At 47.9% G+C, this 8556-nt stretch overlaps 1 pseudogene; it reads left to right on the top strand.

The window, feature by feature from the left end:
• The window catches only part of LOC107115046, an 8647-nt pseudogene extending 4944 nt beyond the window's left edge, over window positions 1–3703 (top strand).
• The last annotated feature ends 4853 nt before the right edge of the window (window positions 3704–8556 follow it).

The raw sequence follows: 8556 nt of genomic DNA, 5'->3' as shown, positions 1-8556 counted from the left end.
GGTCATAGTTCGGGAGTCACTGTTGAGGAGGGATATGTTCAAGCCTTTGGCTAAGTCACGCCATCCTGTCTACACATCTGGCAAGGGTTCAGGGTTCTCCGTGCACAGTTGTGAGGCTGTGTCTGGCAGTCCTTGGACCCCATGAGAGGGCACCAGAAGGGAAGCCAAGAGATGCTGGGTTGGAGAGAGTGGGTGGATCCAGGTTGGTGTTTTCCTCCAAGCTGGCCTTACCTCACCTGTACTGCGATGTGACTGTGGAGGGCATATGGCCGACTTCTCAGTTTCTCAGCTCTCAAGCATGGTGCCTGAGACGCCTAGACTGCTTGTTGTGGGAGACCTCCAACATCTACGCTGAGGGTTCCAACATCTACCTTCTTGTGGGAGGGTTCCAACATCTCCATGCCCTGGATTTTTGGCCTCTGTGATTGCCATGGGCCTTTCTTAAGACATGATGGGCCAAACATATGGAAGAGGCGACACGTTGCACTTAATCCTTTCAGGGAAGATCAGGCTTTGAGGTTGGAGGTTTTGGCCATACGACGATCTGACCACTGTCTACTCAAGACAGAGGGATGCAGCTCCAGTGCTTATAGGGAAAGGGGAGGGGGACCTGGTAGAATGGCCCATGGAGTCTCATGATTCCTACCGCATTCCCTAATCCTCTGGAGCATTTTAGGTTTCCAAGTGGATACTTGGAACGTTAAGCTTCTAGACATTTGGGCAGAACCCGGCCCTGCTGTTTTCCGTGGAACAGAGAGACCTGAAAGGAGCTAAGAGATGTAACCCAGATGATGCTTAGAGGGACAGCAGAGAAATTAACTCGTGGAATTCACTGCAGTGGCAAGTGGTGGTGGGTAGAACTGTAGACAGCTTCAAGAGCTGGGGTGAGTGCAGAGCCCGCTCGCGGGGAGGGTGGGATAAAAATACTAATAAATAAATAAGAGGGGATGGGGTAAATATATGGAGCAGAGGGGGGCAACAATGGGAGGTTTTCAGGAGCTCTGACCAGTATTCCCTCTAAGCTGAAACCATATAAATGCATGGAGTGTGGGAAAGGCTTCAGTTACAAGAGTGGCCTTACATCCCATCAAAGAATTCACACTGTCATCCCAACTGTTTAAGACGTCTCGGTGTCTGCTGACTCCTCAATCTGACCCTCTCTTATTCTCAGAAAGAAGAAATCCATTGTGACGATTTGGAAGAAAATGTTGCTGATAGATTGACTGATTCTTTTTATCAAGAACTGAAAGCTCACTGGGTTATCATTTCCTCTGTCGCTTTTTGGCCCCTCTATCTGGCCAATACTCCACCCCACACCGATTACTTGCCTGTTGTGCCTGCAGGGATATAGTCAAGTTGGCCTGGAAGAGCCAGACTGATGCTCACCGAGTACAATTGTAATTTTCTGCTCTTTTATGATGAAAAGGACCCGTGACGGCCAAACCTGACCTGATCTCCTGCCTGGAAGGAGAAGATGAGCATCTGTTCCTGTTCTCGGCTGAAGAGGAGGGATTGTCAGGTCTGTGGTGGGGTGGGGTGTTCCTTCTGCTTCCTTCCTAGGGCTGGTGGGTTTCTGTAACCTTCCTTAGCTGGTTCTCCTCCAAAGAGTTAGAGTGAGTGCTGAAAAGGTGCCTGTAGAAGTTAAAGAGCAAACAACTAAGTAATCTGTAGCCTCCATCACTGCCTGATTGGACTATCATTGGACCAGATTACCAACAAAGGCTTTTGAAAGTGTGTCTGGACACCAAGCTTTTGAATTCTTGCACTCTCGACCACAGTTAATGTAGTTCATTCCCTAATATTCCCGCATCATTTTTCAGAGTGTCCTGACAAGTGTCTTTTTCTTTCAGCCAGGGGCATGCAGAGAAAGAGAATTCGGGGAGAAGCGAAAAAATATAAATGTCTGGAGTGTAGAAAAAGCTTCAGTCACAACAGAAGCTTTACTGCCCATCAAATAATTCACAGAGGGCAGAAACCCTATAAATGCATGGAGTGTGGAAAAAGCTTTACACGGAAGGATTCTCTAACTGTACACCAAAGAATTCATACAGGGGGTAACCCATATCAATGCCTGGAGTGTGGGAAAGGCTTTAGTCACCAGAAAAGCCTTACAGAACATGCTAGAATTCACACAGGGGAGAAACCATATAAATGCATGGAGTGTGGAAAAAGCTTTACACGGAAGGGTACTCTAACTTCTCACGCTAGAATTCACACAGGGGAGAAACCATACGAATGCCTGGAGTGTGGAAAAAGCTTTCGAAAGAAGAGTGTTTTAACTCTCCATCAAAGAATTCACACAGGAGAGAGCACATATAAATGCCTGGAGTGTGGAAAAGGCTTTATTCGCAAGATAAGCCTTACATACCATGAAAGAATGCACACAGGGGAGAAACGATATATATGCCAGGAATGTGGAAAAAGCTTTACACGGAAGGATACTCTAACTTTTCATCAAAGATTTCACACAGAGGAGAAACCATACGAATGCCTGGACTGTGGAAAAGGCTTTATTTGCAAGAAAAGCCTTACTCACCATGCTAGGATTCACACAGGGGAGAAACCATACGAATGTCTGGAGTGTGGAAAAGGCTTTCGACTGAAGAATGTATTAACTTCCCATCAAAGAATTCACACGGGAGAGAACACACATAAGTGCCTGGAGTGTGGAAGAGTCTTTAATCGCAAGATAAGCCTTACATACCATGAGAGAATTCACACAGGGGAGAAGCCATATGTATGCCAGGAGTGTGGAAAAAGCTTTACACGGAATGATACTCTAAGTTTCCATCAAAGAATTCACACAGGGGAGAAACCATATGAATGTCTGGAATGTGGAAAACGCTTTAAAAAGAAGAATAGTTTAACTGTCCATCAAAGAATTCACACAGGGGAGAAACCATATAAATGTACAGAGTGTGGAAAAGGCTTCAGTTGCAAGAGTAGCCTTACATGCCATCGAAGAATTCACACAGGGGAGAAACCATATGAATGTCTGGAATGTGGAAAACGCTTTAAAAAGAAGAATAGTTTAACTGTCCATCAAAGAATTCACACAGGGGAGAAACCATATAAATGCATGGAGTGTGGGAAAGGCTTCAGTCATGACAGTAGCCTTACATGCCATCAAAGAATTCACACAGGGGAGAAACCATATCAATGTGTGGTGTGTGGAAGAAGCTTCAGACAGAAGGATAAACTAAATTTGCATCAAAGAATTCACACTGGGGGGAAAGCATAGGAATGCCTGGCGTGTGGAGAGGCATTCCATCAAAGAGAGGTAGATTGGGAAATGAGAAAGCAACCTGATTTCCATCACAAGAATGATGTCTTGAATTGTTCTGTTTTCAGTAGAAAAGAAAAAGATTCCTGTAGATATCTAAAGAAGTGAGCTGTGACTCGCGAAAGCTCAGGCCCCGCCACAAGTTTTGTTAGTCTTCCACGTGCTTCTGAGCGCCTGATCTTTTTTACCGCTACCGACAGACTTAACATGGCTGCCCATTTCATTCTCTTTCACCCCTGCGGAATGCTAGAATAGTGGGCATCTTCCACTCCCTGTTGGGCAGGACGTTCCCCCAAGTTGGAGCCAGATGAGTGAATCGTTCCGTACGTGTTGCTCTCAATCTCACCCGTTATCTTTCCACAGATGAGCAAAGTAGTCGCAATAGACGGTATTGAGAGAAGCAGTCCTCTAGCTCCGTAGACCTTAAGCCGTGAAAGACTTTGTCGGCAATAGCCAGCCCCTTGACATAAACTGAAAAACTGTACAGTCTCCGAAGTAGCAACTCATATATGTGTCACGCATTCTGTGCCTCGCCCCGAAGAGGGATCAAGCTGCGACATTCTGTACCAGCTGGTGATTCCGACTTCAAGGGTGGACCCACGTAGAGTGTATTACGGTAGACTGGCTGCCTGTTTACTCTGCCCTGGATTTTCCTTGTGTTTGTTGATTCTGTTCTAAGCATTGGTGCCTTTAATATTCTCTGTATTCTGAGGAGAATCAAGTGTTGCGCTTCAATAAACTGTTTACTTAGTTAAATTATTGGATTCTGAGTTTCTTACTGGTTCAGCATGGCCCATTGGAGCTAAAATAGGCACAGAGTCACAGGGATTGACTAGGATTTCTCCTTCTGATGGCACCTGGGTTTTGGCCACTGTGTGACACAGAGCGTTGGACTGGATCAGGCCTGTAGTCAGGATTGTTTTAGTCGGAGGAGGCATTTTAATTTCTTAGGGGGTACCGGCTAATCGAAATAAAGGTAATTTAATCTGGACCCTCGCGCTGGAACACCCAAATTCTTTCCTGCACCTGCTGCCACTCAGGGGCCCTAAGCAGGATGGGAAGTAGTGGGGCCTAGCCCCGAGATGGCCCGCTGTAGCTATGGGCCTGGGCTGGATGGGGCATACACCTGATCCAACATGGCTTCTCTTTCCTCCTTATATTCTTCCCCCAACTTTCAACACAGAGATATCTCAGGATTCCAGAGCGACGCTTTCTCTGCTTAGCATTCAAAACGAACTGTGGAGCTACAAACGAAAAAGCCCTCGTCCTGGTTACCATCAACCTGACTTCCTTATGGCCAGGGAGGTCCAGGCGGTTTTGGGATCCTGATCGCAGTGCTCTCTGGGGAACATACAGGGAAAGGCGGTCCCTTAGGTAGGCCGGTCCCTGTCCATATCTACATAAACGAACCCCAAGGTCTTCTAGATCAGACACTGGCGGAATGGCTCGGCTTAACTGGTAGCCAGTGCAGTTGGTGTAGCACTGGCTTAATCCGCACCCGCACGGACAATGCCGCCAGCAAGCACACTGCTGCGTTTTGCACCAGATGGGGTTTCCGGGTCAGGTTCAAGGGCAGTCCCACGTACAGCGAGTTATAGTAATTCAGCCTGGAACTGACCGTTGCATGGATCACTGTAGCTAAGTCCTGGGAGGAGAGAGAGGGAACAAGTTGCCAGACCTGTAGATGGTAAAAGGCAGACCTGGCAACAGCGGTAACCCAGGCCTCCATTGAAAGTGAGCCATCCAGGATAACCCCAGGATCATTCTTGGAGAGAACGGTCCCTGAATGTACAGCCACCAATGGAGCATCCACACAGGGCTCTTTTTGTAGAAAAAGCCCAGCAGGAACTCATTAGCATAATAGGCCACACCGAACAGCAGGAACTCATTAGCCTATTAGGCCACACCCCTGACAGCACAGCATATTAACATATTAGGCCACACCCCCAAGTTACCAGAAGTGTGGTCATCCAGCCACACCCACCTTTTGCTTCTTATTCTGTTTACCTTGTTTGTTGTCAAAACCCAGAGGTTTTTTTTGTAGCAGGAACTCCTTTGCATGTTAGGCCACACACATCTAATGTCGCCAATCCTAATGAGTTCCTGCTGTTGGGTGTGGCCTATTATGCTAATGAGTTCCTGCTGGGCGTGGCCAACTTGGGAGCCAGCTGGTACTCCGTTCCTGTGCGTTCCTGCCCCAAAATAGCCCTGATCCACCATATGTTGTTTTCTTTTGTGGTATGTTGGATGTAGACTTACAAAGTTTGAATATAAAACCTGAATGGGAAATCATAGGAGATCTCTCTTTCTCATCATTAGATGCTTCTGGGTATTCAGATCAGAGTGCAATAACATAGCATGCGGGAAGGAAGACACAGCCAATTTATCCCAGCACTGGAGGTCAATATGGAGAAGACCTTCACAGCTACCATGTATTTCCCTGTTGTGCTCAGATATGTGGGCACAAAGGACACACACACACAGCACAAAACAGCAGCATGCTGGAGGTGATCAGGTTGGCTCCGTGGAAGGCTCCAGGTAGTTTCCTGGTTGGATAAGCCACCCAAGAAGCCCATGTAGCCCAGGGCACCATAAAACATGGCAACAGGCCCTTTGTTGCATTGCAGTGTGATCTGTCCAGCCCGGGAGTCCATGTCAGAGCCTGGGATGATGCAGATGCCAACTTGAATACCCGGATGATGCAGAGGCCAACTTGAATACCAGAAAAACAAATGACCAGGGGAGCTGGCCAGATTCCTCCCCCAACCATTTCCTCGTCCTGTCTCTCCCGGCGTGGTGGCCATGAAAGCCACCACTACAATGATCATTTGTACCAGAACGGAAAAGGTAGTAAGTCGGAAAAGGCAGGTCGATCCAGTTATTCTTCATAAAAATAATATATAGCAGGGCTCTTTTTGTAGAAAAAGCCCAGCAGGAACTCATTAGCATAATAGGCCACACCCAACAGCAGGACCTCATTAGCATATTGGGCCACACCCCTGACGGCACAGCTCATTAGCACATTAGGCCGCACCCACATGTTACCAGAAGTGTGCTCATCCAGCCACACCCACCTTTTGCTTATTCTGTTTACCTTGTTTGTTGTCAAAACCCAGGGCCTTTTTTGTAGCAGGAACTCCTTTGCATGTTAGGCCACACACCCCTAATGTAGCCAATCCTAATGGGTTTCTGCTGTTGGGCGTGGCCTATTATGCTAATGAGTTCCTGCTGGGTGTGGCCAACTTGGGAGCCAGCCGGAACTCGTTCCTGTGCGTTCCTGCCCAAAAATAGCCCTGATATTTAGGGTGATACTTCACACGACATGACCCAAAGAAGACAGAGATGAGGGGGAGGCCCAGAAAGAGGAAAGGCACAAGTTGACTGGCAGAGGCTCTCCCGTGTCTCAGGTCGTGGTTCTTCACATCACCTGCTAGAAGATCCTTTTCAGGGGTGATGGCAGGGATTGAACTTGGGAGTTTCCAGACGCTCCACCTCTGAGCCGCGGCCCCTCCCATTCTATGAGATCCATGGATACCCCCGTTCGAAGCCTCAATTGCACTCAAACCAACTGCTTTTATTTAAAGGCAGAGAAGAGAAGAGGTACAGAACTGTGAGAGTTGAGCACGGCTGGGCTAACTTTAGTCAGCAACAGGTTTTGTGGATAGGGATGGTGGTTTTCAGCTCTGCACAACGCCATCCCAGTCCCTGCGCCACACGAGACATGGCGGGGGTGGAAAGTGCTGGGCTGCTTTGTTGCACCTCCTGGATTTACCTTCAGCTTTGGATTCAGGACATGATGCCATCCTGTTGAGGCATTTGGGAGGCAGGAGGAGGTATTCAGGGAATGTGCCTTGGTCTCATTTGAATCATTTTTCAAGGACCAGACCCTAAGAGTGGCCAAAACAGGCAAGAGATGGTAGATGGGGTGAAGGGGGTGGGGACCTTAGGAGGAAGTGACCGTGTCCTGCTAGAATTCCTTTTGCTGTGGGGGACCAAGGAAGTTCATAAGCACACGCAGGGTTATTTTGGGGCAGGAACGCACAGGAACGGAGTTCCGACGGGCTCCCAAGTTGGCCACGCCCAGCAGGAACTCATTAACATAACAGGCCACACCCAACAGCAGAAACTCATCATGATTGGCTACAATTAGGGGGTGTGGCCTAACATGCAAAGGAGTTCCTGCTCCCCAAAAAAAAGCCCTGGGTTTTGACAACAAGGTAAAGAGAATAAGAAGCAAAAGGTGGATGTGGTTGGATGACCACACTTCTGGTAAGATGGGGGTGTGGCCTAATATGTGAATAAGCTGTGCTGTCAGGGGTGTGGCCTAATATGCTAATGAGTTCCTGCTGGGCTTTTTCTACAAAGAAAGCCCTGAGCACACGTGTATTTTAGATTTTAGTAAGGCAAACTTTAATAAACTCAGAGGTATGATGAGAATCAGTCCATGGGCAAGACTGCTGGAAGGGAAAGGAGCAAGTGAAAGGTGGGCTCTCCAGAAACAAGAGCTCTCACAACCTCAAGCCATCTCTATCCCAACAAGAAGGAAACATGGTTATGGGATCCAAGGTTAGGGGATACAAGAAGCCATGGGATCCAAGAAGCCAATGTGGATGAACAGTGAATTCTGTGATGTGCTCAGAGAGAAAAAGGAACTGTTCAAGAAATGGAGGCAAGGACATACCTGTAAAGAAGAGTATCTGCGGGTTGCCAGGCACTGTAGGTCAGGCATCAGAGAGGCCAAAGCTCACAGCAGGCTACAGTGGGGCATCTAACTCGCAAGGCCCCACAACATCTGATCCAGCACAGGGCCCCCGAGCGGTGGCAGGTGCGGGAATTCCTTCAATTTGATTAGCCAGTGCCCCCTCAGAAATTTAAATGCCCCCTCACTTTAAAAAATCTGGCTACGGGCCTGGCTCACAGTGAGCTAAAGCTGGACAGAAAGGCTCACCACAACAAGAAAATCTTCAGATATTTGATGAGCAAACGCAAGATAAAAGAGCCGATGGGCCCACTGTTGGGTGAAAATGGAGAAACTCTAAAAGACGATGGAAAGTGGAAAGGCTTAATGCCTTTTTTGCCTCAATTTTTTTCCCTGAAGAGAACAGGCTCATCTGGAGATGCGCAGTGCTCTACTGGTAGCAGGAGCTCCTTTGCATATTAGGCCACACACCCCTAGTGTAGCCAATCCTCCAAGAGCTTACAGTAGCCCCAGTAAGAAGAGCTCTGTAAGCTCTTGGAGGATTGGCTACACTAGGGGGTGTGGCCTAATATGC

The sequence above is a fragment of the Gekko japonicus genome, unplaced genomic scaffold (genome assembly GCF_001447785.1).
Source record: "Gekko japonicus isolate JY-2015 unplaced genomic scaffold, Gekko_japonicus_V1.1 scaffold6379, whole genome shotgun sequence".
Lineage (NCBI taxonomy): Eukaryota > Metazoa > Chordata > Lepidosauria > Squamata > Gekkonidae > Gekko > Gekko japonicus.
The sequence above is the reverse complement of the archived record's forward strand: the minus strand, read 5'-3'. Positions and strand labels throughout refer to the sequence as shown.